Source organism: Cervus elaphus, chromosome 7 (genome assembly GCF_910594005.1).
Source record: "Cervus elaphus chromosome 7, mCerEla1.1, whole genome shotgun sequence".
NCBI lineage: Eukaryota > Metazoa > Chordata > Mammalia > Artiodactyla > Cervidae > Cervus > Cervus elaphus.
This window is the reverse complement of record NC_057821.1, coordinates 38,569,459-38,596,321: the sequence shown is the minus strand read 5'-3', so window position 1 is coordinate 38,596,321 and position 26,863 is coordinate 38,569,459. Positions and strand designations below refer to the sequence as shown.

Genomic DNA, 26,863 nt, shown 5'->3' with positions numbered 1-26,863 from the left:
ATGGCAGAGGGGGTTGGGGAGAATGGATACATGTATGTGTATGGCTGAGTCCCTTAGCTGCCCACCTGAATCGATCACAACATTGCTAATGTGCTATACCCCAATACAAAATAAAAAATTCAAAAGAAAAAAAAATCTATGTATAAATGTGCCATACTAAGTAACTTCAGTCCTGTCTGACTGTGCAACCCTATGGACAGTAGCTCACCAGGCTCCTCTGTCTGTGGGGATTCTACAGGCAAGAATACCGGAGTGGGTTGTCATGCCCTCCTGCAGGGAATCTTCCCAAACCAGGGATTGAACCCGGATCTCTTAAGTCTCCAGCACTGGCAGGCAGGTTCTTTACCACTGGTGCCACCTGGGAAGCCCATAGGTATCAATATGTGTATATAAATAAATGTACATACATATATTTTACAAAAATGGCATTACACTGTGCATATGTTTTGTAACTCACTTCCCCTAGCCCACTCCCTTAGCTGCACAGGTGAGTATCATTCTGTGTCAATAGCTTTACATCTCATCATTAGTCATCGATGGAGGAGAATTCTCTAAGGAGATCATTTCACTTCCAAGGGAAGGAAACCTGGGCAGAAGCATTCCAGGAAGAATCTTACCTGCTTGTTTGATGTTCATCTGACCAGAATTTCCTAAAGCAATTTAATCCTCTTGTTTCTCAAAGACTTGCAGTTTTGCTGCAGGCCTAAATGCCTGCAAAAAGTGCCTAACATAGTGGCCAATCATTAACCTACCCTAATAAGACAGACAGCTCAGAAAGACAACAAAAATTGCTTTCTTAGCAAGGCATAGCTCAAGATACTCCTCTAGGCTGGTTGCCTTCAGCTTGATTTCTCTCCTCTTTCCCACACCTCCTTCTCTTTCCCCTACCTACTCTACACGCATGTCTCCTTTTAGATAGTTTTAAACGTATGCTCCTTGTTCGTTTCTTAAGAAAAGTAATGACAGGGTTTGCTCTCCCGGAGACGTGACCTTGAGTTTGCCCTAAGTGCTGCAGTGGCATAGACCCTTCCATCAATTATGAATGTGCTGGTGTGTGCAGAGGCCGTGCCAGGCCAGTGGTACTGTTACTTTATTCTGAAGACTTTCCCTTATAAATAAATAATGAAATGTTTTGGCAAGATGCCTTTAGCAAAGGCAGGAGAAAACGTTACTTCTCAAAAGGCTAAACACTTTAAAGATTAAAAACTTTCAAAGAGCCAACGTTCCTAGAGGGCTTCCCTGGTGGCTCAGATGGTAAAGAATCCACCTACAATATGGGAGACCTGGGTTCGATCCCCAGGTTGGGAAGAACCCCTGGAGGAGGGATGGCAACCTACCCCAATATTCTTGTCTGGAGAATCCCCATGGATAGAGGAGCTTCGTGGGCTACAATCCATGGGGTAGCAAAGGGTTGGATATAACTGAGCAACTAAGCAGAGCACAACACAGCTGTAGGATAGAAGCCTTTATATGAAAAAAAAAAAAAAAAGGAAGAAAAAGAAAGGCATTAACTGGAAACTCTATAAAGTTAAACTGGTGGCCAGAGTTCCCTTGATGGCAAGTGTAGACTCCAAGTGAACACTCAGGAATTCCTTGGCAGTCTAGTGGTTGAAACTCGGAGCTCTCACCACTGAGGTCATGGGCTGGATCCCTGGTCAGGGAACTAAGATCCCACAAACTGCGTGGCACAGCCAAAAAAAAAAGTATAAGTGAACAATCAGAGAACCTAAGATAGATTCTTGGATATGCAATGACACTTATCTCTCTACCTCCAAATATCTTCCTAGGTTGTACATTTAAAAGAATTGAATCTCTACACTTAAAAACCTTCATTCCTGTCTATTAAACATAATATTAAAACTTTGCAATAAGTAATTTCAAAGACAATGTTATTACCTAGTGGTATGTATGATAGGTTTTTATTATGAAATTTTTTTTTCTGTTTCAACTAATTCATATTAGGCTTGTGTATTAAGCTAGCTATTCGACTCTAGGTAGTAATTCAAGTAGCTTCTTAAAGTACAATGAGCACTAGCTGCCTAGATGGTCTGTTCTGTACTGTGTATTCTAGTCCTTTTCTAGCAAAGTAGAAAATACTTGGTGGTTGCCACTAGAGGGCAAATAGCCTCTGGACTCCTCTTGGACCAAAGAGCATCTCAGTCCCAGACAGTCAAAGTTTTCAGTTTCTCATATAACCTAATCTTAAGCCTTACACTGCCAACTCTTAGTCAATCCACAGGCTCAGTAAGCTAAGACCTCTAAAAGTCAAGATTTAAATGTGCTCTTTTACCATTTTCCCAAATGATCCCATTTGGGATTGTAAGTCTCTTCCTTGAGTGCCCTAACTCCTGACTTTCTTATTCTAACCCTTTCTGATCTTGATCTTAAACCACACTACTCTGCCAGCAAGGTAACCTAACCTCATAGCATTCAACAGCAATCTTAGACTTTCGAAGGGCAGAAAAGCACTCTCCAATCTGATTGATTTCCGCTTGCCTTTCCAATCTCATATCCTACCACTCCCACTTGCGCCAGTTCAGAATTACTCACAATTCCTTAAACACCCTTGTTCATGCCCTTGTGTCTTTGCTTAGGCTTCTAAGATGCTGGCACTACCCATCACATATTATGAAGACTCAGCTCAGATATTACTGATGAGAAGCTTTATAGTCTCTGCTGATTCCCTGCTCGCCCTTCTTCCTTTTACTTAGTGACAGATTTCGTTTCTCCCTCCTGTTTGCTCCTCCAGCATCTAGTAGACACCTCTGTTAACAATGCTAACTCTGCTACTGTGATTATGTCTAGCAGAATATATGCATGTTCATTCTTTTCTGAAATGTAAACTCAGCTGTTTTGTCTTCTCTTCTGCATTAGAAGTTGTTAGAAGTTCTAAAAGAAAGATAGAATGCAAACAACTCCCTTCCTCTCCAGGAAACAGAGACTGGGCATTTGTGGGTTATGAAGACTGAGTTCTCTCTGCCCTTGAGTAAGGAGGTACAAGATTTCTGCTGATGAAAATTTGGACTTTGTTGCTAGTTTTAAAAAGCAATTAGGACTTTTGGCGTAAAGAAATATTTGGAAATCTGGAAAGGCTGAGGTAGACCGAAAAAGGTCCAGGGAGGCCAAACATCACTGCCCAGAGCCAGGAAAGTGATTGGAAAAGCAGCTGCTGCCTGGAGGTGCCCCGTGGGTGGGCTTAGAGAAGAGCCCCTGATGATGGGCAGTGATGATGTACTTAGGAGCAGTGCCGAATAAACCCTGCACAGCCCTCACCAAAGGACTGTCCAGTTGAGTGGGCGCTCTGCCTCAACTAGAAAAATAATCGCAAGATGTGATCCTCAGCCTATGATCAAGTCTTTTTATTTTTTTAGGCAAACACAACTATTCCTAAAAACAATCAAAGAACATTTGTCATGGTGATCATTTGGGAATGTGTAAGAGTATCGAGTCACTATGTTGTACACCCTGAAACCAATAATATTGTAAGTCAATTTATTTCAATAAAGAAAAACACCCAAAAAACTATTGACAATCATTGAAAACAAGGAGTGTCTAAGAAATCCGTCAAGAGGAATCTTAAGGAGATATGACAACTCAGTATAAAGTGGTGTTCTGGATCAGATCCTGGAACAGAAAAAGACTTAAATGAAAACCAAAGAAGTGTAATAAAGGCTTCCCTCGTAGCTCAGTCGGTAAAAAAATCTGCCTGCAATGCAGGAGACCTGGGTTCGATTTCTGGGTCAGGAAGAGCCCCTGGAGAAGGAAATGGCAACCCACTTCAATGTTCTTGCCTGGAGAATCCCATGGACAGAGGAGCCTGGCAGGCTACAGTCCATGGGGTCACAAGAGTTGCACACAACTTAGCGACTAAACCACCACCACCAAAGAAATGCGGTAAAGTGTAAACTTTAGTTAATCACAATGTACCAGGATTGGTTTGTGAATTACATTTATATATGATATCAAGGTTAGATGTTAATAATAGGGGAAGCTAGTATGGAGTATATGCAATCTCCATTCTATCTTTCTAATGACTCTGCAAATCTAAAACTGTTCTAAAAACTTAGGTTTATTTTTAAAAAAGAAGGAAGGGGATGAGGAGGGGAGGAGAGAAAGAAAAACACAAACTAACCTGTGAGAATGTCTCCTTCAAAACCTTTAAGAAACTGGACACACCCTGGGCACCTGGACCCATGAGTGCCTTGATTGTGGACACTGGTCAGGTTATGCTGATTGACATCCCCAAACCCTAGCTTTAATAAGCTATTAATGCATAATTATTAAATTAGTATTTCTTTCCAGTAAGAGAGTAGCAAGAGGTAGTGAAGAGAATGTTTTGTGTGTGTGATAATTAAAACTGCAAAATGTATTTTGTTTACTTAAGCTGATAAAAAAAAATTTTTTGTAGGACTATCCAATTCAACAGTATTTGTCCTGACTCTTAGAGTTTTGTATGACTAACTCGTAATAGTATCTTAGTGCAGAAAATAAATTCCATTCTTTAAGAATATTGTCATTTTTCTGATGTTAACTTGGAGGAAAACCATCCTTATCATAGTGAGATGTTAAAATTGAGGCAGAAAATACATAGAGATCAGATACAAAACATCTAAATAGCTTTAATAAAAAACAAAGTTTCAATTTCTTTTTCACATAAAAGGAAGCAAACGTGTTACAATTCTCTTAAGCACTAATATTTGAAGTACAAACATTGAAAATGGAATGTACTTATATAATGTGTTTTTGACATAAAATTGTTCTCTAATGTGTTTTTTAGTTTAGTGAAGACCTCTTGGAAAGTGACACATCAAAAAGCATTTTATCCATGATATATATTTCAATATAATTTGTAATAGAGACTTTTCTGAAAAATTTGCATATCTCATGATATTTGTCAATATCAATATGGTATGGTTTAATAGAAATGTACACTTAAAAGAAGAGAGTGTGGAAGAAAGAAAAGATGGCCCCAAAATTAAGGTTTTAGATCATTATCTATTCAAAAGCTTTTCCTCTGCCAGTCTTCTGTGCATTGACTGAAGCAGTTGAGGGTCTTGCTGATGATTCAGGACCCCGCTAAGCTGTCTTGCTTATCAGGAGGGAGGCTATCTAACACACAAATATAAAGCTGTAACCCTTTCTCCTTGGCAAGAAAGTAAAAAAAACCTAATAGATTTTTAGTTTGAACAGGCAACTCCTACTGATATTTTATTCTGGACATATTGTGAGAAAAGTAAAAAGGTCATTTTTTTGCACTTTCAGAATAAATTTAAATCACTGATGTTTTAAAATAGACTCACTTTCAGATAGATATTAACATATATTCAAGAAAATATATTAATTCTAGATGATGATAATGATATGAAGCTGATTCTGTTTCTCTCCCAAAATAAAATAAGAGGAATGAAGAAGAGGAGAGAGTGCAGAAATGCACATGGTGGGAGGAAATAGGGTGGAAGGGGTTCTAGGTGGGTTAGAGAAGAGAGAAGGGGGTAAAGACATCTCTGTGCCAATAACAATAACTCTATGGTTCTATGGTGCTTGAGAAATTCATACGCATTTTCTAATTTTCTTCACAATGTCAACAAATCAATTCTTATCCATATTTTAGAAATGGAATATTCAGAGAGTTTAGTAACTGGTCCAGGGTCACTCACAGTTAAGAAGAAGATTCAGGTATCAAACCTAAGATTTCCTTGATCCTGTAGACTACGGAACCGAGTATGCCATCTCTCAGCATTTCCATATCAAAACTTTTCAGGTACGATTTTTAGGTTCGAGGCTTTGTTAGGCTAATTCCTATATGTAAGAGCTCTGGGAGGTCCAAGTCATTGATGAAAGCTAACAGAACCTCAGCAATTCTCTCACCTTTGTTTGATGACTGTAATCTTTGCTATCCTTTGTGGCCCATAAAGAAACATTTAGTTACTTCTGCCAAATGCTGTATGCTGTCCTATAAACCAGGACAATCTTCAATTGGCAATATTCTTCAAGAATGGGATTTGTTTTATTTTCTGCACTGGTGCCATTTATGCTACGTCTGCATTCACAGTGTTTAGGGCAGTGCTCAAAAATCTAATATCCTGGTTATGTTTTTTATGGCTCAGAGAGTCAATAAATTTTCAGTTCTGTAAAAAAAAAAAAATTTCTTTTGGTTCATTACTATTGTTTCTAGTTCTCTGTAGACACTTTTCATCTTATCTTTTAATTGCTTAAAATATGAATGATGATTTGTGTCTGAAAACTCCAGTGTCTGGATCCCATGTGGGTCTGTTTGTCTTGTCTATTTTTCTTTTGGATTTTGGTCATAACCTGTCTCTTTGTTTAGCTGGTTATTATTGATCACCAGACATTGTCTATTATAATCATCAAGAGATTTTGTATGATGCTATATGACTCCAGAGAGAAAGTTCATATGCTTTAGGCAGGCAGCTAGGTTAGGGGCACTAATAACCCCTAAACTCCTTAATCTAATCAGCAAATGGAGCTCGTCTGAGGTTGGGATTTTTAATTCCTGTGAGAATTGGTCTCTTTCCAGTTCACTATTATTCTTGGGTATAGCCCTTTTGAGTCCAAACTGACTGCTTGAGATATTTACCAAAATCTCTACTCCTTGGCAAGCACTACCTCCGTGAGTCCATCCAAAGCTCTCAGTTCTCATCCTCTTAGCCCCAGCTTTCAAAATCAGCAATCACTTTAAGGAGAAAAGTGGACCCAAATACCAGGTTCAACTCTATGGACTTCCATCATCTTCTCGATCTTGACTTCACAATTCTTCACAGTCTTGCTGGCTTTGCACTGATTTTACACTTTTTTTTTTTTTTTTTAATATTTAGTCTAGCTTCTCTAAGCTGCTCTCAGTGGAAAGGTTGATTCAAAACAGCTTATGCTGTCATCAGGAGAAGAGAATTCACTTATACCATATCAATCATTTTAAAATGTACTGTTAGTATAAAAATACAGTTTCTATTTTTAAAAGTTTAGATAGTTGGCTTCTTGTAAAAAAAAAAAAAACAGAAATTACAGCAAACTGACCCCATGTTCTTGCACGTCAGCTGTCCCTTGAATTAACTGCTGTCACTTTGAGATGGGTCAGGCATGATCCTAGTTCACAAGTCTTTCCATATCCTAGTTTATTGCACTGGTTGCCTTTGTTCCTTTCTGCTACTGACCTGGCCCCATTATTAGGCATTTTGTGACGCCTGCCCCAAGTTTAAGGGACTATTTATAAATTAGACATCATGAATTTCAATAGGCTAACTCAAGTTCTTTTCCCAGAAAATTAGTTACCCCCCAGCAGCAACAGAGACTTTGCTTACCTGCATTGGTCATGGTGGTTTAGTTGCTAAGTTGTGCCAGACTCTTACGACCCCATGGACTGTAGTCTGCCAGGCTCCTCTGTCCATGGGGTTCCTCTAGGCAAGAATACTGGAGTGGGTTGCCATTTCCTTCTCCAGGGGATCTTCCCGACTCAGGAATTGAACCCAGGTCTCCTGCATTGCGGGCAGATTTTCTTTACCAATTGAGTTACACGGAATTGATATACCTGCATGATAACTCTCAAAACTAAAGAAATTTCTGTCCACATAAGACAGTTAAGGTAAATCACACACCACTTTTATAAAATATTCTGCAATGAGTTTCCATCCATAAATATTTCTCTTTTTTACTTGCTAACTCACAAATTTTGATTATCTAATCATTACCATGCAATTCTAATCTATATCAATTGTTTAAACTTACACTTTTTCTTTGAGTCTTATTTCCTTATTTCCTCAATTGAACTAATTAAATAATCTGCGTGGAATTTTGCGAAAGTTAATTTGGGGATTAGTGAATGTGCACTTGGGAGGGAAGGATCGACTGTCTCATGCATTCTATCCATGACTGGCAAATATTCATTCTGTCTCTCACTCATCAAATATTTGAGCAGACAGTCTGTGCCAGGCACTGTCCTAAATGCTAAAGACTACAAGATGAGTAAGACAGAGGCCCTGACCTAGCGAAGCCCGCTATAGTAGGGAGACAGACACAGAAAACAATTCATACAACACTTGGTGATAAATACTATAAACGAGTTAAGAGCAAAGAGCTATGGGAGGGAGTGAGTAGGTATGTCTGAGGAGTAGGGAAAACATTTCTCAGGGGAAGTAGAATTTCAACCTACTCTTGTGTGGATGATTTAGGTGTTGGTGAAGAGGAGAAGGAGTTTCCCAGGTGGCTCAGTGGTACAGAATCCACCTGCAGGGGATGCGGGTTCGATCCCTGGGTTGGGAAGATCCCCTGGAGGAGGCAGTGGTAACCCACTCCAGTATCCTTGCCTGGAAAATCCTATGGACAGAGGAGCCTGGCGGGCTACAGTCCATGGGGTCACAAAGGGTCAGACATGACTGAGTGACTGAGCAGGCATGAACAAGCACTCTAGGAATACCCGCTTACAGTGGGTATACACTTACAGTAAAGCCTGGCTATCCTGTCTGGGTTTATTCGAAAGACTAATGGGTCCACAGAGCTCAGCACAGTACTTACCACAAAGTGTTTCTCAATACTTGTTTGGGGTGAATGAATGAACCAACTAGAGAAACATGGTGATGTTTACTATAGCTACAGGTCAAGGGATAAGGGATAAACTGGGAGGAGATAAGATACATAAAGATAGTAACAATGTATGAAGGTAACTGTATCTCCAAACATTACATACACATTTTCATCTAGATGCTGCTGCTAAATCTCTGAGATACTGCCCTTCGCTTAAGTCCAAGAGTATATAGCACAGTGAATAGGGTTTTCAATATTATGACTTAAAAGAGCCCTTATTAAATTTTGACAATAAAGGAGAATACCGGAAGATCTGACAGTAGCACCAGATATATAAATTGCTTGAAGTAAAATGATGATAGTACATCTTTAAAATTAAGGTTTTTTCCCATCCGTTATTTCTATTAACCCTTCCTGATTCCACACCTCAGTAGCTATCCATTTTGTCTGAGGTCTTTATAGTTCTAACTCTCAGTCCTAATTTTCCTCAAAAGTTGGAGAGGCAGTGTGGTATCCTGGATTGGATCCTGAAAAAAGATAGTAGTTGGAAAAACTGGGTTAAATTCAAATGAAGTCTGTAATTTAGTTAATAGCTGTATAACAAGGTTAAGTTCTTAATCATCACAAATGTATCATAATCATGAAAGATATTAACATTTGGGAAAACTGAAGAAAAGGTACACAGGAACTCTTTGTTCTAGTTCTGCAACTTTTCTGTACATCCAAAATTATTCCAAGTGAAAAGATTATTTTTTTAACATTAGAATGGTAAGGATTATATTCACAACATACATATCACCATACTGGATGAACTGCTATTCCCCTGTCCAGGGGATATTCCCAACCCAGAGATCAAACCCGTGTCCCCTGCAGGCGGATTCTGTACCATTGAGCCACCTGAGAATCCTATATTACCTACAGAGAAATCAAATTCACTTAAAGACTGACCCGTGATGTAGTACTATCCCCTGGAATGGCTTCAGTTTAGTTCAGTTCAGTCGCTCAGTTGTGTCCAACTCTTTGCGACCCCATGAATCGCAGCACGCCAGGCCTCCCTGTCCATCACCAACTCCCGGCTGAGGCACCCCCAAATTCAGGGTATTTATGGCCTCCTTAATAAGTATCCTTTTGTGCTGCTTTTTGCCTTCCAGACCGCTTGGGCTTTTTATTTGTATTCTAGGAGAAAGGCATATGTATCTTGTTTTTTATGCTTATTGTCTTCACCCAGAACTGATATTCCCAGGATCCCTCATTAAGCTAGAAAAGTCACTGGGAAGTAAGCCATAGTCCTTAATAATAACACTAAATAAAGAACAGCAAAAGAAAAAAAAATTATAGTAGAAATTCTTTGGTGATGTATTTCTTCTTTTTATTCTTTGTACAATAATTCACACCTGTTGTAGAACATTTAGAAAGTAAATACAGAAAATAATTTTGTTTTTATTGGTATAAATTAATACTTCATTGCAATAATTAAGAGGGAAAGAAAACACCCAGTGAACGTACTGTCTTTAGGTGGCATTTAAGGTGATTGTGGAAACAGAATAAAATGCTAAATTATGTTATGACAAGCAGATGCTTCAGGTAATGTCAGGTAAACAATGCACAGCTTAACATAGCAGGCAGCATGTTTTACTGGGATACTCTCAAGGTGTGCACATATACAAATAGGATCAGCATAACTGAAAACCAGAATCTTTAAGCATCCATTGACTTACACTGTAGAGAATGTAAGTTTAGTAATGATGTGGTTAAGTGCCAAGACCACTGGCAGGGAACGGGCCCCAAACCACTAAGAAGAGCATTCTCTCTGAGCATATGAGAGAATAGCATCCTCATAAATGTTATTCTGAAATCCACAGGCAAAAAGGATCAAATAAAACAGGGATTTCAAAGGTGACTCAGTGGTAAAGACTCCGCCTGCCAAGCAAAAGATATGGGTTGGATACCTGGATCGGGCAGATCCCCTGGAGATCCCCTGGCAACTGGTACAGTATTCTTGTCTGGAAAATGCCATGGACATAGGAGCCTGGCGTGCTGCTGTCCATCGGGTCATGAAGACTCGAACACGACTTAGCAATTATACAACAAGGCGGGGGGGCCAGTGGGAATGATGTAAGCAGGAAGAGTTTTCTTTGATTCCTACGAAGCAACTGGACAAGTGAGATGAGACTCATCCCCAGTGTTTCTGGTTAGCTGTCAGAGTTGCTTCCTGCCCACAGTTGAAGAAGTGAAAAAATACAAGTGACCTCACAGACCACCTGGCAAACACCTGGTCTGGAGCAGTCAGAGCTGAAAAGATGGGAGCAGATAAGAGGTGCTGTAAATGACAGATCTTAGTGTCAAAGGTGCCGACTGGAGGGACTGCTCAGAGAGCTACGGGCAAAGCACTGTAAGAAACCAAGCCTAGAATGTGTCCCTTAATCACAAGACTGATTGGAAGGACTGATCCTGAAGCTGAAGTTCCAATACTTTGGCCACCTGACTCATTGGAAAAGACCCTGATGCTGGGAAAGACTGAAGGCAGGAGGAGAAGGGGACGACAGAGGATGAGATGTTTGGATGGCATCACTGACTCAATGAACATCAGTTTGAGCAAGCTCCAGGAGCAGGAAAGCCTGGCATGCTGCAGTCCATGGGGTCGCAAAGAGTTGGACACGACTGAGTGATTGAACTGAACTGAATCAAAAGACATTATGTTAGAGCTCATGCATTCATTTCATGTGTCCTATTTATAGGGGAAGTCCAGCAATACATTCACATGATGAGTACAAAAAAGAAGAGAAAAAAATGCTTACTTAGAGATTTTTTTTTTTTTTAAATCCTTTTACAGTGCATTCTTCCAGCTGGAAAGTAGGCTATTTGGATAGTTGGCATCAACTGTGTCATCAGGTCACTGAAAACACAGAAAGATAAAATTTCTATTTTGAAGAAATTACTACATGGCACCCTAGCAGACTGAATTTAGAAACAGGTGATAATTTTTTTTAGGTAGATGGATAATTTCCTCTCTGTATTGAATATTGGTATCTGTCACCTATTTGAATACATTTAATTAAAAATTCTTCCTTCTTTCCTATGCTTGCTGTCCCAAGGTACAAAGCAGTAGCTGGAAGATGAGATAAAGTAGATCCCACTGATATTGGATTTTTCCCTGGTAGATGAGGTTTCTTACTGCCTGCATCTGTAAGAGCATTTGACCTAAGGCACTCCCTAGTGCTTCTGTGGTGGCTCAGATGGTAAATAATCTGCCTGCAACACAGGAGACCGGGTTCGATCCCTAGGTCTGGAAGATCCCCTGGAGAAGGGGCTGGCTACCCACTCCAGTATTCTTGCCTGGACAATTCCATAAACAGAGGAGCCTGGTGGGCTCCACAGCCTATGGGATCCCAAAGAGTCAGAACACGACTGAGCAGCTAACACACAACACAATATACAAGGCACTCCCTTCTCTTTGAAACTATTTCTTTCCATTTTCACTGGTCTCTCTTCTCACATTCTTTTCTGCTTCTTCCTCATCTTCCCAACTTCTGAATGTTGGCATGATATAGAACTTGATCCTTGGACTCCCTTTTTTAGCTACCCTCTCTCCCTAGACTGCATTATCCAGTCTTGTGGAGACAATACCATTCACGTGGGGATGATCACTCCCAAATTTATGTCTCAAGCGCAAACATCTCCCCTGAAATCTAGATTCAGGTATCCAATTTGGGTCCAATTTGGATCCTTAGTAGGCATTTCAATTTAATACGGGCAGAACCAAACTGTCATTTCCCTATCCCCGCCCCTCACATAGGACTCTCTAACAATAAATGCCAACTCTGTCCTTTCAGTAGTTTAAGACCAAAAACTATAGAAAATTTTGACTCCTCTTTTCCCGATCATCTCACAGGCCGTAAATCCAAAATATACCCAATACTTCTCACCACTTTTGCTAAACCAGCCCGGTCAAAGCTTGGATCATTGCAGTAGCCTCCTGCCTACCTCTGTCCATGTATTCTGTAGAATGGTGTCACACAGCAGCCATAGGCTCCCCATCATGTCTCTCAATATCCTATGGACACTTACTTAAAATAGCTTGAGGCCACTGGTATTTTTCTTGAAGAAGGTAAAGCATGCGGTCTTGCAAAAGTCTTTTTGAAAACAAGACTCCAGATGAACTATTAAAGTATAGACTATTGGAGTTGGGCAGAACCCTGTAGACTAAGCAGTTCTAGCCTCTCCTTGCAGTGGTCAATGGGGAAGCTGAAGGGGAAAAGATTACATGAATCTCACACAGTCAGTAGGACAGTTAGGACTGTGGTCAGATTAGGCTGCAAGTCTGATCATATCTCCAAGGCTGGAATCCATGAGTTTTTCAGAATATCCTGCAGATTATAAATCATATTTACCCCCAAATCAGCTGATCTTTTTTCTATAAATATTTGACGTCTACAACTTAATGAGTTTGGTGATGAGGCTATGTCCATGAACCCATTACTACAATCTATGCCATAAACATACTCATCGCTTTCAAAGGTTTTCTCCTGCTTTCTTTCTTTCTTCTTCTTATTGTTGTTATTGCTATTATTCTTGTGTGTGCTATTAGAGCATACAATGTAGTGTTAACTATAAATACTATGCTGTATTCTATCTGTAAATCTCTAGCGTTCATTCATCTTGCATAACTGAAACTGTACCCTTTGATTTATCTTCAGATAATTTAGTAATCACAGAAGTTACATAGTTCAGCTTCATGAAAAGATACATTATATGTAAACTTCAGTCAAAGTACTACAGTGAAGAATATGTTTTTCATGACTTATAATTCTGTTGAATTTTGAGATCTTTAGGGAGTGAACTCATGTTGTTCTCCCCGAACTCTGTGAAGAGTTTTCATTGTCGGAAAAAGGGCTCCACCCTCCCCTTCGCTGGCTATGATAAACAGCCCGGCCAAAGCTGCCCTGGTGGTTACACTGTATTAGGAGTTCTCCTCCAAAGTGAAACTTGGCTTGGGAAAGCGCCACTCTTCCTATCACTCCTAAGAGTCTATATTTGGAGAACCAGTTTACCCTGCTCTGATTCTTTTTGTATTTATTTTTTGACAGTTTCTTCCCTTAATCATCCCTGGCTTAATTCTAAGCTTAAAAATAGAGCATGCATAATAATGATTAGTGATTAGGCTTCTGAAAGTGAGTATATATATTCACTTACAGATTGTGTGTGTGCGTGCTCAATCATGTCTGACTCTTTGCCTCTCCATGGCCTGTATAGCCTACCAGGCTCCTCTGTCCATGGAATTTTCCAAGCAAGAATACTGGAGTGGGTTGCCATATCCCACTCCAAGGGATCTTCCCGAGCCAGGGATCGAACTGTGTCTCTTGTATCTCCTGCACTGGCAGGCAAATTCTTTACCAGAGTCACTTGGGAAACCCCCTACTTATTGATATATAGATATAGATTATTAATCTATCTGCTCTGCTTGAAGATTTGCTGTTTTGATTTTCTCAATCTACATTTATTCTGTTGACTGTAACTGCTAACTAATTTCACTCAGTCCTTCATTTTGAGGTGCTACCTCTGAGGATCATGAAAATTAAATGACTTATCTATATGTGGTGCTAGTGATAAAGAACTTGCCTGCCAACGCAGGTGACAGGAGACTTCAGTTAGATCCCTGGGTTGGGAAGATCCTCTGGAGAAGGAAATGGCAACCCACTCCAGTATTCTTGCCTGGAGAATCCCATGGACAGAGAAGCCTGTGGGATTACCTGTCCATAAGGTCGTCAAGAGTCGGACACGACTGAAGTGTCTTAGCATGCAACATCTATACGTGAAACCATTTCATAGTGCCCAGAATATAGTCACAGTTCAATAAATGGTAGGTTTTACATGCTGTCATGTCATCACCACCAACATGCATCTCCACTTTATTCCCTCCCGAGTCCATTCCCATTCATAGTGTGTCAAGCCCTGGGATGTCTACACAGATAACTCTCAAAAAATTATGTCTGGAATTGTCTACCTTTACCTATAGGTTTGATAAAATCTCATATGTACATTGTTTTTTTAAATTTATTATTACATTTACTGTTGATGACAGTATTTTTCAAAATGTGGTCCTTGAATCCCTGCTTTTGAATTATGGGAAGCCAAAAAACTAGGGGTGGTTCCCAGATATCTGTATTTTAGGCAAGTACACAGGAGATTGGGTTATGCACACCACCATTTGGGAACATGAGCTAGTCTACGTTTGACCCCTACCATTTCATCAATGCCATCACTTTGCTATTGATTTTTAAGATAGTAAAAGAGATTTATCTTACCACAGCCTTAAAGTAATCCATATTTGCAGAGTATAATTCTCTAGCTCATAATTTAAATATATATTATAACTATACTACTACTATTATAAAGGTTAAAATCTCTAGGGGAAATAGAAGGACGAAGTACAAATTACTAGGTAATGGATGAATGATAATAAAACAGATTCAAGCCTTGTCAGGGTTTGGGTACCTTCCTAAACCTCCACATGTCCCTAAACTGCAAGCTCCAAGTAACATAGTTAGAAGGGAACTGGCTATTTCCCTGCTTTCATTAGAAGATTGAGTTTGACGATGCACTGTTGTATATGCTGTAAATCCTTTATAGAACTATATAAACTCTACTTCCTAGGAAAAAAGTCAATAACAACGTGGAAGATAGCCAGAATTCATCTTTGCGATAGGACTATGGAGTAATGAGACTAGTTTTCTTGGATGACTTACAGAAATCAAAATTGATAACATAAAGCCATACTTTGTATTTCAAAAACACAACCGCTAAATGACTATAAATATCTTCTGAGTTGTAGATGAGATTCTTGGGCTAGATGGTAATGTTCAATGCATATGCACAAAGCAAAAAGGATGCTTTAAAATAAGTGCTGAATCTCTTGCAAGATGAAACATTAGTACTTGACATAGGCCAAGTACCTTTATCACCAAGGTGTCTGTTTATCTCTTTGTTGTCTTTAGTAAAGTAGCATTAGGCATTTAGATGTGAAGACCAGTGAAGCATTTTACTAAAACTATAATTGCAAAGCTAATTGGAGATTGCAAATTAAGTGGGAATAGTGTGCAGAGTGATGTAAGGAGGCCATCAAATCATAGAAATTACATTTGGAAAGGATCTAGATAATTTCCAGTCCAACCTCCCACCAAGATCCTCATATTCTGCTTTAAATATGTGAATACAGGGGAAATCCTATGTCTTTATCCAGTAAATATCTATATCATGCTGTTCAACTGTTCATCATTTATATCAACTGTCATTAAAATAATAATTGGTTCAGAGTACCCTCTCTCACATTTTTTCCCTCCTTATATTTACTTTCCTAGATGTCAGACCTGGATTCCTGATCCCAAACCCTTATATTTTCTCTGTTATCTCTGAAACATTGGTTCAGAGATATTTGTTATTTTAGTACTCAGAGACTTCCCAATTACTAATCCAAATTCTTCTGCTGGTTACAAGACAGCCTTTATTTGGCATGTATTACAACCATGGTAGAATTATAAAAATTAGCTGGCCAAGAGGAGAAGCCATAATGTTCTGGACACCTGATTTTTACTCACGACAAGGGAACAAGAAGTAACGTGGAGATCTTTGGCCAATTTCCCTCCTCTGCCATGGACCATCCCACTAGCAAGTTGAGGGACTATTGAGAAATGGTCTTTGAAGCTGGTTATCACCCTGGTTGCACCTGTCTACTCACTCCTAAAACCTGGTACCCTCTAGAAATACAGTAACTAAAACAGAGATAGAACTCTGACTACTACGTCTTCCTATTTGTTGAAACGATTCTAAATTTTGTCAAGGCATAAGGCAGATAATGTTTTTTTTTAGGTTGCTCCAAGTCTGAAGGAAGGAGAAAGTCCCATATAACACCTGCCATAAAGATCTTGAGGAGGGCAAGGCAATCCATTCCAGTATTCCTGCCTGGAGAATCCCCAGGGACAGAAGTGTCTAGCAGGCTACAGTTCATGGGGTCGCAAAGGGTCAGACACGCCTGAGGGACAAGCACATAAAGACCTTAGAACCACCGTTTCGATAAAACGCTAGCCACTCTTTTTCATTTCAGCAGGACAGATATAAAAAGATGCCCCAGGAGCCTGATGGCTCAACAAACATGCTATGGCAGGGTGAAGGAAGAGTGCTCTCCTATTGTTATTCCCTGTTGGTTCAGAAATGAAATAATGGACTTCAGACCTCCTGAATTCACTGTCTGATGATCAGCAGGTTAAAACACTGATCATCTTCCAACTGAGAAAATGAAGAATCATTTTCACACTAAGGACATTTGTATTCCAAGATGAATTTTGCCAAAATAGGTAAGTTTTATTGGTGACATGATTACAACACCCTTCCTAAACTCCTGGAGTTAAATGAGACCTTGTACCCACTTAAGTGATGTAGTTCTATGTTTGGTTGTTTAATAAAGTGAATCAGTGCCTAAGTGTCCAAAAAGAACTTCCTTTTAAAAATGCCTTTTCATTTGAACAGCAGCAGCCAGGGCTGTGCACTACCCCATGGCCGCGGGCCTCCACAAGGGCCACAAGGCGACTAAGAACATGAGCAAGTCGAGGCACAGCCACCAAACATAGCAAGTTCGTGAAGGACACGATCCGGGAGGTGTGTGGATTCTCCCCTTATGAGCGGCGGGCCATGGAGCTGCTCACGGTCTCCAGGGACGAGCAGGCCCTCAAGTTCATCAAGAAAAGGGCGGGGACACACTTGGGCACCAAGAGGAAGAGAGAGGAGCTGAACAACGTCCTGGCCATCATGAGGAAAGCAGCAGCCAAGAAGGACTGAACTCTTCCCCTCTCTGCACAATAAACCTTTTCAGAAAAAACAAAACAAAACAAAAGGCCTTTTCTATTTACTTCTGATTTAAATTTTTATCAGTAGAACACGTGGTTTACCTTTTGTCAGTGGAGTACATTATGGTGGTCACTATTGAAGGCTGATAGTGTAGACATGGGGGAATAAAAAGGTCTGAGTCAATGGGGCTGAATATAGTGATTCATTGGTGTATACCGGGGACATAAACTTCAATGTCAAATTTGTTTGCAACTGCATTTAAATTCTGATTGTAGGAGATGCTTGATCAAGAAAATAAAGAGTTGAAAGGAAGAAATGAGAGGTATTTCTAGCCCTCTGACCTCTCTTTCCTACTACATCCCTCCCTTGAGAAATCTTCAGCAAATGCATACTTTAAAGTTTGATCAGCCTACCTAAGGCTTTTTACTAAGCAGACAAGAACCTTTCTGGGATGTCAGCTGATCTGGTGGATCCACCACTACTCTGCCCCAACTCTTCCCCATTCTCATTTCAATAAGTCGGCCACACTCTTAAGTCTATGCAAAATCTGCCAGTCACCTCTGACCCGCTCTTCACCAGGGTGTCATCCTAGTAGATTCTGTCAACCCCCCTGAACAGCTTGATAAACTCTTAGTATATGGATAATTCTCTTTACTGCCTATGATAAGTAGCAAAAGATAAGGAAGAACTGGCCTTGCCGATAAGATGTTTTTGACAGTTGAAAATTCAAAACAAACAATTCTGGAAATTCCCTGGCAGTCCAGGAGTGAGGATGCAGGGCTCTTGCTACCAGGGCCCTGGGTTCAATCCCTACTTGGGAACTAAGATCCCACAAGTTGTGTGGTGTGGTAAAAAATAAATAAATAAAACACACAATCCTGACAGAGCTTAAGGAGAATTACATGGTAGCATGACACTAAATGCAAACTGTCATGTAACATTGATGATGTGATAAGAGAACACAGAAAAAACTACAAGTAATAAAATATTTACGTGTCTATTCTTAGTCTCACAGTCATGTCTGATTCTTTGCAACCTCATGGACCACAGCCCGCCAGGCTCTATGTCCATGGAATTCTCCAAGCAAGAATACTGGAGTGGATTGCCATTTCCTCCTCCAGAAGATCTTCCCAACCCGGGATCAAACCCGAACCACATCTCTTGCATCTCCTACATTGGCAAACAGATTCTTTACCACTGCACCACCTGGGAAAGCCCCTCTTATTGATAAGAGGACATACCGAAACAATGGAAAAAATAAAATATCTATAATAATAAATCATGGCATGTCCATATAATAGAATACTAGGCAACCATAAAAATTATGAGAAAGCCAAGTAATTATTGATCTGGAAATATACTCATATTATATGAAGTGAAAAATTAGATTTCTGAGAAGTATGCAATGCACTCTAAAATCTCTGTTCAAGAAATAATACTTGTATTCATGGGAAATATACACAATAAGATATTAACAGTGGTTTGTGCATGACCTTTATTTTTCATCTTTGTGTTTGGAATTTCTTTGCAATTTGTATATACATTTATTATAAAATAGAAAACAAATAAAGCTACTCTAAAAAAATTATAGTGAGGGAATGAATGATAGATGGCTTCCCAGATGAAGAAACCACATTGATCTAAGTCCTACGAGGGTTTTTGAAAGAGTTGGTGTCTCTGGACTGGAAGAAAGAGGAGTGAAACATTGTTTAGATGTGATGACAATTATGAGATGAGGAAAAAAAGTACTAGGTGACTGTAAGGAAATGGAAGTTGAGGGTTTGGAATGAAGCAGAGAGAAGAAGGGAATACCTTTAAGGCTTCAGTCCTCCAAGCCTCTGCACTTTCTCTTCCCACTACCTGAAAAGTCTTCTTCCACTGATGACATCATCTTCAAGACCCAGCTGATGACATAATCTTCAAGACCCACCTGGTGACGTCACCTTCAAGACCCAGCTGGAATAACTCTTCCTCTTTGATGTTTCCTTTTGGACTGAGGTGTTGGTTTTTGCTTCCACTGTGCCCCATCCATGCCTGTACTATTGCCCAGAATGCACTTGTATTGCATTGATTACTTTTTAACTTGTTTAAATCATTTTCTAAACAGCAAGCTCCAGGAGGGGCTTATTTTTCTTGAACACAGTGCTGTCATTTAATAGCTATACAAGATATGTGTGTGCAGGATTGATTCAAATTGAACTGAATTGAAACAGTTTTGGAGAAAGATTAGTTAACAGAGAGTCTTAAAAGTAAGGCTGAAGAGTTAGGTTTGATTTAATCTATAATAAAGAGGCTTAAGCATATGTCCCTTTGGTGTATGAGGAAGCTTCTTGAAAATGGACAAAAAGAAAGCACTACCATTCTTTCAACTTGCTTCACCAGAGACTGGAGGTGGCAGCTCTGGGAAGTGTACTGATGGACAGTATTGGAAGGTGCTGAACATTGCCCGTTTAACAACCTGCCAAAGGGAAAAAATCATTTTATGTAGTACAGGCTGTAGATTCCTGATTAAGACAGACCAATGGGTGGATGACCCATGTTAAAATATTTTCAATAAGTTTCTTTGACCTCATATAACTCCAATCTTATGCGTAGAAGCTTCAGTGACAATATATATACCATTTTTTACAACACTGTCACAGTGATTGTCTTCTTTTTTCCAATAATGTGTTTTATTCATTTTTAGAACATAATGTAAACAAAGAGAATCATACTTTGATGATAATATAATGAACAAGATGTTTTTAAAATGGTAGATCTGGTTGCATCAGACCAAGTATTATCTACCACACACAAGTACAAGTGTTAGTCGCTCAGTCATGTCCAGCTGTTTGTAACCCCCTGGACTGTAGCTCTCCAGGCTTCTCTGTCCACAGAATTCTCCAGGCAAGAATATTGGAGTGGGTCACCATTCCCTTCTCCAGGGGATCTTCCCAATCCAGGGATCAAACCCAGGTCTCCTGCATTGCAGGCAGATTCTTTACCATCTGAGTCACCAGGGAATTAGCTAAGACTTTAACAAATCTTTAGATTATCCAGTCAAACAGTTGTCTTTTAAGAAAAAATATTTTATGAAAGATTATAATATCATTTAATTCTATTTAGGAGAAAATTGTTATACCTGTATTCCCTCCCCAAGGGGTGGTCTTTTCAAACTGAACTATTTTTATATACAATTACCAATGTTGATAAAGTTCAAAGCTAACTTAGTCTCTTCTCCTTTAATTTTGCTTCTTTAGTTCCTTTAGTTCTTTGCTGCGTATGTTTTGCTGGTAGAAAAACGTGCTGGTTTAATTATTCTACATACAAGTGAGCGCTCATGTTTGTCTCCTTTCCACACACTTATTTTCCACCGCTGGTAAACAGCTCACTGACATTATGAACCATCCAACATCCAATGACAACTGTGTGAGTTCTAAAAAAATGCCTCCAAAATTCCTCTTCAGGGGCAAAATAAGGCAACTGTTTCTTGAACATTGTATCTGTTCTTAGGAACCATGACCTAGATATAAAAAGATGGGAAAGCTATTTTTCTCAGCAAAGGCAGATTTGCTGTTTTGAATTCCTACTCAACATTCAGTTCCAAGATGTGAAGCCAAATACTGTTTACTTGGTATTTCTCCTCTAAGTAGTTAAAATACATTTAATTGAGCTTTTTCTGTAGTATTTGGGATTATTTTGTGTTCACTTTAAAAGAAAGGGAGGGGGCTTCCCTGCTGGTCCAGTGTCTAAGACTCAGCACTTATAATGTAGGATGCCCTGGGTTCCATCCCTGGTCAGGAAACCAGATCCCACATGCTACAACTAAGAGTTGGCATACCACAACTAAAGATCCTGCATGATGCAACTAAGACCCAGCACAGTCAAATATATAAATAAAAATAAATATTTTAAAATAATAAAATAAAAGAAAGGGAAATACTAAAATCCCTCCATCAGTGAGGTCTAGCCATAATTTATGCCATGAACAGAACAGACTATTAGCAGAGTCTCGCATTATTACCTGTTCCAAGGAAGAATGCGGCAGAGGGATATATATCAATATTTACTGGGACAAATTTTTTAAATAGTAAACAAACAAATAAATCTTGTTTCAAATTTCTCTATAAAGGATAATGATGAGCTAAAGTGAGAATTTGGTCTCTCTGGCCTCTTCCTAATCATTTCAATAATGGCACAGGCACTGATGAACATGGTATCTATTTTGCACAAGTGTACTGCCCCCTATTGTTTACTTACTGCTTTCCTCCTGGGGCTTTCAAAGCAGCTAATCCTTACTCCATCCCTCTAAGTCCCTCCTCTTGGCCAGTGGAGAAGCTGAGGCTACTGATTGAGCCGTAGGATTTTAAGGGCAAAAACACGGTGCCTGCTGGGGATTTGTGCTCCCTGCTCTGGAAATGAATGCATCTAATCCTGTTAGATTGTGTATTTTCTTGCGAAGGAAACAGTGAAGAGGAAAAAATCCTAGGCCATCCTGAAAACAGAGTTATGAAGCATCTTATCTTCTCCACCCAGTGTGCATTTGCCCCAAGGCAGCGGCTAATCTGGGATCACTGAGACCGAAGAGGTCACAACTGAGGTGAAACAGAGATGAGAGACCAGAACATAACTTTAGCTTTTGCAAAAGAGAAAAGCATTTCAAATAATCAGGCTGAGTCTCCTCCTCAGAGCCTCAAAAACCCACGTCATAACAGAACAGGTCATGAACCAGCAAGAAGTGGATGTGGTTTTAGCAGAGTCCACTTCCAGTAAGTGACTGAATATGTTAATGCATTACCATGACAGCTGATACATTAAAGCAATATATGTCTCATGACTGCTTTGGACAGTGTCTCACCAGCATTCAGCTAAGGCTATGATACCTGCCTGAGAACAATTTGATACAGAGTTTAAAGGAAAGACAGAGAGAGAGAGACCATAAAATGCCCACATTTGGAAGTTAGAAAACAAACCCTGGTGGATTCATAGAAGGAACTCTTCTGAGATTTGAAAGTTAATTTTTAAAATTAATACTTTTAAACAGCTCTATGGAGAGATAACTGGCATTCAATAGATACAGATATGTTGTATGACTTAGTAAGTTTCAATATATATCTGTGAAACTATTACCACAGTTAAGATAATAAACATATCCATCACTCTCATGCCCCTTCATGGCCCCTGGATATATGATTTTATCTATCTTGGATAGGTGCCTAGCAGGGGAATGGCTGGGTCAAATGGTATGTGTACATTTTACTTTCTAAGAACTTACTAAATTGTTTTCCAAAGTGATTTTTCTCCTTCTACATTCCCATCAGCAGTACAGAGAGTTACAGTTGTTCCACAACTTCACCCATATTCAGCATGTTCAACCTTTTTAATTTTAGCAGTTCTGACAAGTGTGTAGCAGTATCTCCGTATAGTTTTGAAACACAGCCCAAATGATCAGTGACTTTGAGCATCTTCTCATGTGCTCATTCATCATCTGTGTATTTTACTTAGTGGGTACCCTTGCCTGGAAAATCCCATGGACAGAGGAGCCCAGTATGCTACAGTCCATGGGGTCGTAAAGAGTCGGACATGACTGAGCAACTTCACTCACTCACGAGTCTTATGGAGCCTTGTCTCAATTTTTTAACTGGGTTGTTTGTTTTCTTATTCATGAGCTTTGAGAGTTCTTTATATAATCTGGGTGCACATTCTTTATATATTTTGGATACAAGTCCTCTTTTGAAAAAATTCACACTCTTAACTTTCATATGGAAACGCAACAACTCCAGAGTAGCCAAAGAACTCTGAAAAAGAAGAGCAAAGCTGAAGGATCAGCCAATTGGCACGACCTGATTTCAACACTTATAAAGCTGTATAATCAAAACAGTGTGGTCACAGTGTAAAAACAGATAAATTGACCAGTGGAGCAGGATTCAGAGGCCAGAAATAGAACCATCATACATGCAACCAACTTTTGACAAAGGTGCAAAGGCAATTCAACGGAAAGAGGATAGCCTTTTCAATGAAGGGTGCTAGAACAACTGGATATGCAGAGGCAAAAATATTAAGTTCAATCCATATCTTAAGCCACATACAAAAAGAACCTGAAAATAGATCACAGACCTAAACATAAAACATACAACCAGCCCTGAGTGGGCCCAAAGCAAAATGAAAACACAGAGCCCCCTGTTCAGAAATTACTGAGAATTTCAAAACAGCAAAGGCAGAACATTGGCCCAAGCACGGGGCCCTTCTAACTGCGGGACCCTGTGTTACTGAACAGGTTGCAGGCCTGTGAAATCAACCCTACCTAAAAATTATCAAGCTTCTAGAAGAAAACATAGGAGAAAACCTATGTTTGCTTGGGTTATGCAAAGATTCCTTAAGTAGGTACAATACCAAAAGGATGATCCCTAAAAGAAGAAATTGATAAACTGAATATCATCAATATTAAAAACTTCTGTTCTCAAAAGATTAAGTGAAAGAAAAGATAAGCCACAAACTGGGAGGAACTATTTATCAAAAATAATAATAAATTTACATATGGTTTGTACACATCATGAGTCAATGTTCTAAAAACTTTATATAAGTTCACATATATATACAATAAATACCTTATAAAGTAGATACAGTTTTATCTTCATCTCATATAAAAAAAGGTACAAGAATTTAAGAATCTGGCTTAACGATAGAAGACTAGTAAATCAAGGAGCCAAAGTACTGGAGTCCAGGCTGTCTGATTTTGAGGCCACATTCTTGATGTCTTCTACAGTAAAAACAAATGACATTTCTGTCTTCTCATTTTCTGTCCTTAATTTATCTGAGGGGGACTTTTAAAAAAATCACCTACAACTTATTTCAACAGACTACCTTGAAAAATTCCCAAAGTGGGCATCGTTGATGGCCACGACTGCCCAACTATGTTCAGTATACAAAGTCCTCTTCCTATAAGCCTTTTCCAAGGCCAGGTAAACCCAGCGGTTATCAGTGTTTCCGGGACCGGTATCAGCAGTCCAAGGGTAGCACAAGTAAGTTTATAAAGCTTAGTGCCAGATAAAGCAGCCTTGATTTGAGCTGCCTCATTGCCCGATTTTCTCTTTTGCAGCAAGGGACACTCCTGCAGCAAAGTTTCCTATGCATGGTTTCCTATGCCCAGAAAGAATGCATGGGCCTCGTTCAGTGACCACTTCCATCCAGAGAGGGACCAAGGCATGGGAAAGCTCATGTTTATCTGTGTGCCTGAGCCCACCCACTGTTTCACTGCAGGCCACGGAGAAAGAAATATCAAGTCCTAAAAAGGCATTGGGGCAGAATAGTGCAATATGCTTGGATACCCACGCTTCATGTAAACACAGGGCGATTGTGAGTTCTGAGAGCCTGGGTGCTGCAGTTCAGCGAGGGTCTGATTAGCATCTAGACAGCAACCCCAGAAAGGGCTGCAGACCCCTTTGTCTGGAGGAAGGGGTGTACACATGACTCTGGTCACCAGGACTCCCCAGCAACTCTCCTCTGAATATTTCACCCCTGCCTCCCATTGAGGTACGTTTTGGGAGGCTCCAGCATTTTCACGGCAAAGGGCTTTTGGCTTGTCTTCCTTACTTTTTACAAGTGTGAGGGCAGCAGTTTGAAGTGAAAGGGAAGAGTCATGGGAAACTGAACTTCCGGCAGAAATAATATAGCTTGTGAGGTTGCTACAGAAGCTGGCAATTGCTGAGTAAACTCTGTTTTGAACTAGCGGTGTCCGGAGTCTTTCAAGACTTTAGCTTCGACATCACGTAAGTGACTGTGTCTAAAAATCGAAAACAGACACTGCGTAGCTCCTAGTACTCTGGTTTCCTGGGTCAAAAGGCACAGGATACATATCTCCCTCATTTCCACGGTATAATGTTTTAGGTAGACCTGTGATTTTTTTTTTTTTTTTTTTTTACTGTCTTGCTGCCTTTCCACCTTCACAAAGAAGAATACAATGACTATTTCTGCCTCCTCTGTGCTAAGAGCTGGAGATCACATTTTTCCTGAATGTTCTTGATCCTGTGGCAGAGTACATTCCTTTAACTTACCCGTTAAGAGTCCCACAGTCACCCAGCCTCTCTGACTCTAAGACAGTCACATACAGACCAACCCCAACAAAACCTGAAACTTTGGTATTTGGCACTTGCCACACCCAGGGCATGGCTTTCAGGAGATTTCACCAGGTTCAAAAAGATGGATATGATTGTCCCTTAGTGTTACCTATTTGAAACTTAAATTTTAATTCTAATTAACCTAAGATATGAAAAGTTCTGAAGTGTGAGGGTACCCTGGGCATATCAGCACACAAATTTTGTCAAACAGAGAAAAATCACAGGTTCTTAATTCAGGAGCAGTTTTTAAAATCTCGGAAAAAGAGAAAAAAAATCAGTGGAACAAAATATCTGTACACAGATCCTTTTATTATTATTATCTGCTGATGTGATTGGCTCCAAGGGAATAACTTGCACCCAGAAGGGTTCCCTTGCCCAGCTTTCTATCTAAAATGACAATATTTGCTCTGTGTGTGTTTACATCAATTTAATCAGTTATACTTTCCTGATGGCTCCGGCAGTAAAGAATCTACCTGCAATGCAAGAGACCTGGGGTTCATTCCCTGGTTTGGGAAGATCCCCTGGAGAAGGGCATGGCAACCCACTCCATACTCTTGCCTGGGAAATCCCATGGACAGGAGTCTGGTGCACTACAGTCCCTGAGGTCGCAAAGAGTCCGACACTACGGAGCGGCTTACACTTTTAAGCATTTATAATACTATGCCTGTATTTAGAAGAGAATATTCTTGTGGGTTTTCTAATTCTGCTTTTCTGGAAAACTGCATGCTGACCATCTAGGCACGCACATTAAGAATCAATAAATGAGAATGTCACTCACTTCCAAACAAACATCAGAGGCCTTAACATATAAGGATTTAGGGGCAAGGAGGGCTGTTGCCTCTCCCTGTGAAACCAGCATTAAACAGTCACTCCTCACTTCATCAGGAAAAAGGAATGTACTCTGGAGAAATAGCAACGCCATAGTCATAAAGTACCCACGTAGCTAAACAAAATTCCCCCCTGATTCAGGTATTTCAGTTCTGAGAAGGAAGGTAGGGTTTCCTTACAGAGGGTAGACAGGAAGAAATGAGGTCCATATCCCTTTCTTTCACATATCAATAAAAATGAAGGCACTTATTTATATAAGGTACATAAATTAAGAAAATGCTGGAGCTAATTCATCTAGCTTGTCTAAAGGTGGGAGGTTTGCAGGCTAAAGGCACACAGAATTCATGTTCCCATTGACAGGGTTTTCACGCTCATTTCTTATCTGAAGGGCTCAAGTTTTTCTTGCAGAGTACACACAAGGCCCTATCAAAGTTCACTGTGCAGTTTTGTTTTGAGCCGCTGAAGGACAGCTTTCCCATTAGAAATCTAACACAGGAAAGTCTTTAATTAGCAGACTTTTCTGCAGGATGGGGCCCAAGCAGGACTACCGGGACTGAAGT

General features: G+C 39.8%; 1 pseudogene; it reads left to right on the top strand.

Annotated features, from left to right (window-relative positions):
• Positions 1-16,870: 16,870 nt before the first annotated feature.
• LOC122696834 lies at positions 16,871-17,370 on the top strand (annotated as a pseudogene).
• Positions 17,371-26,863: the final 9,493 nt, after the last annotated feature.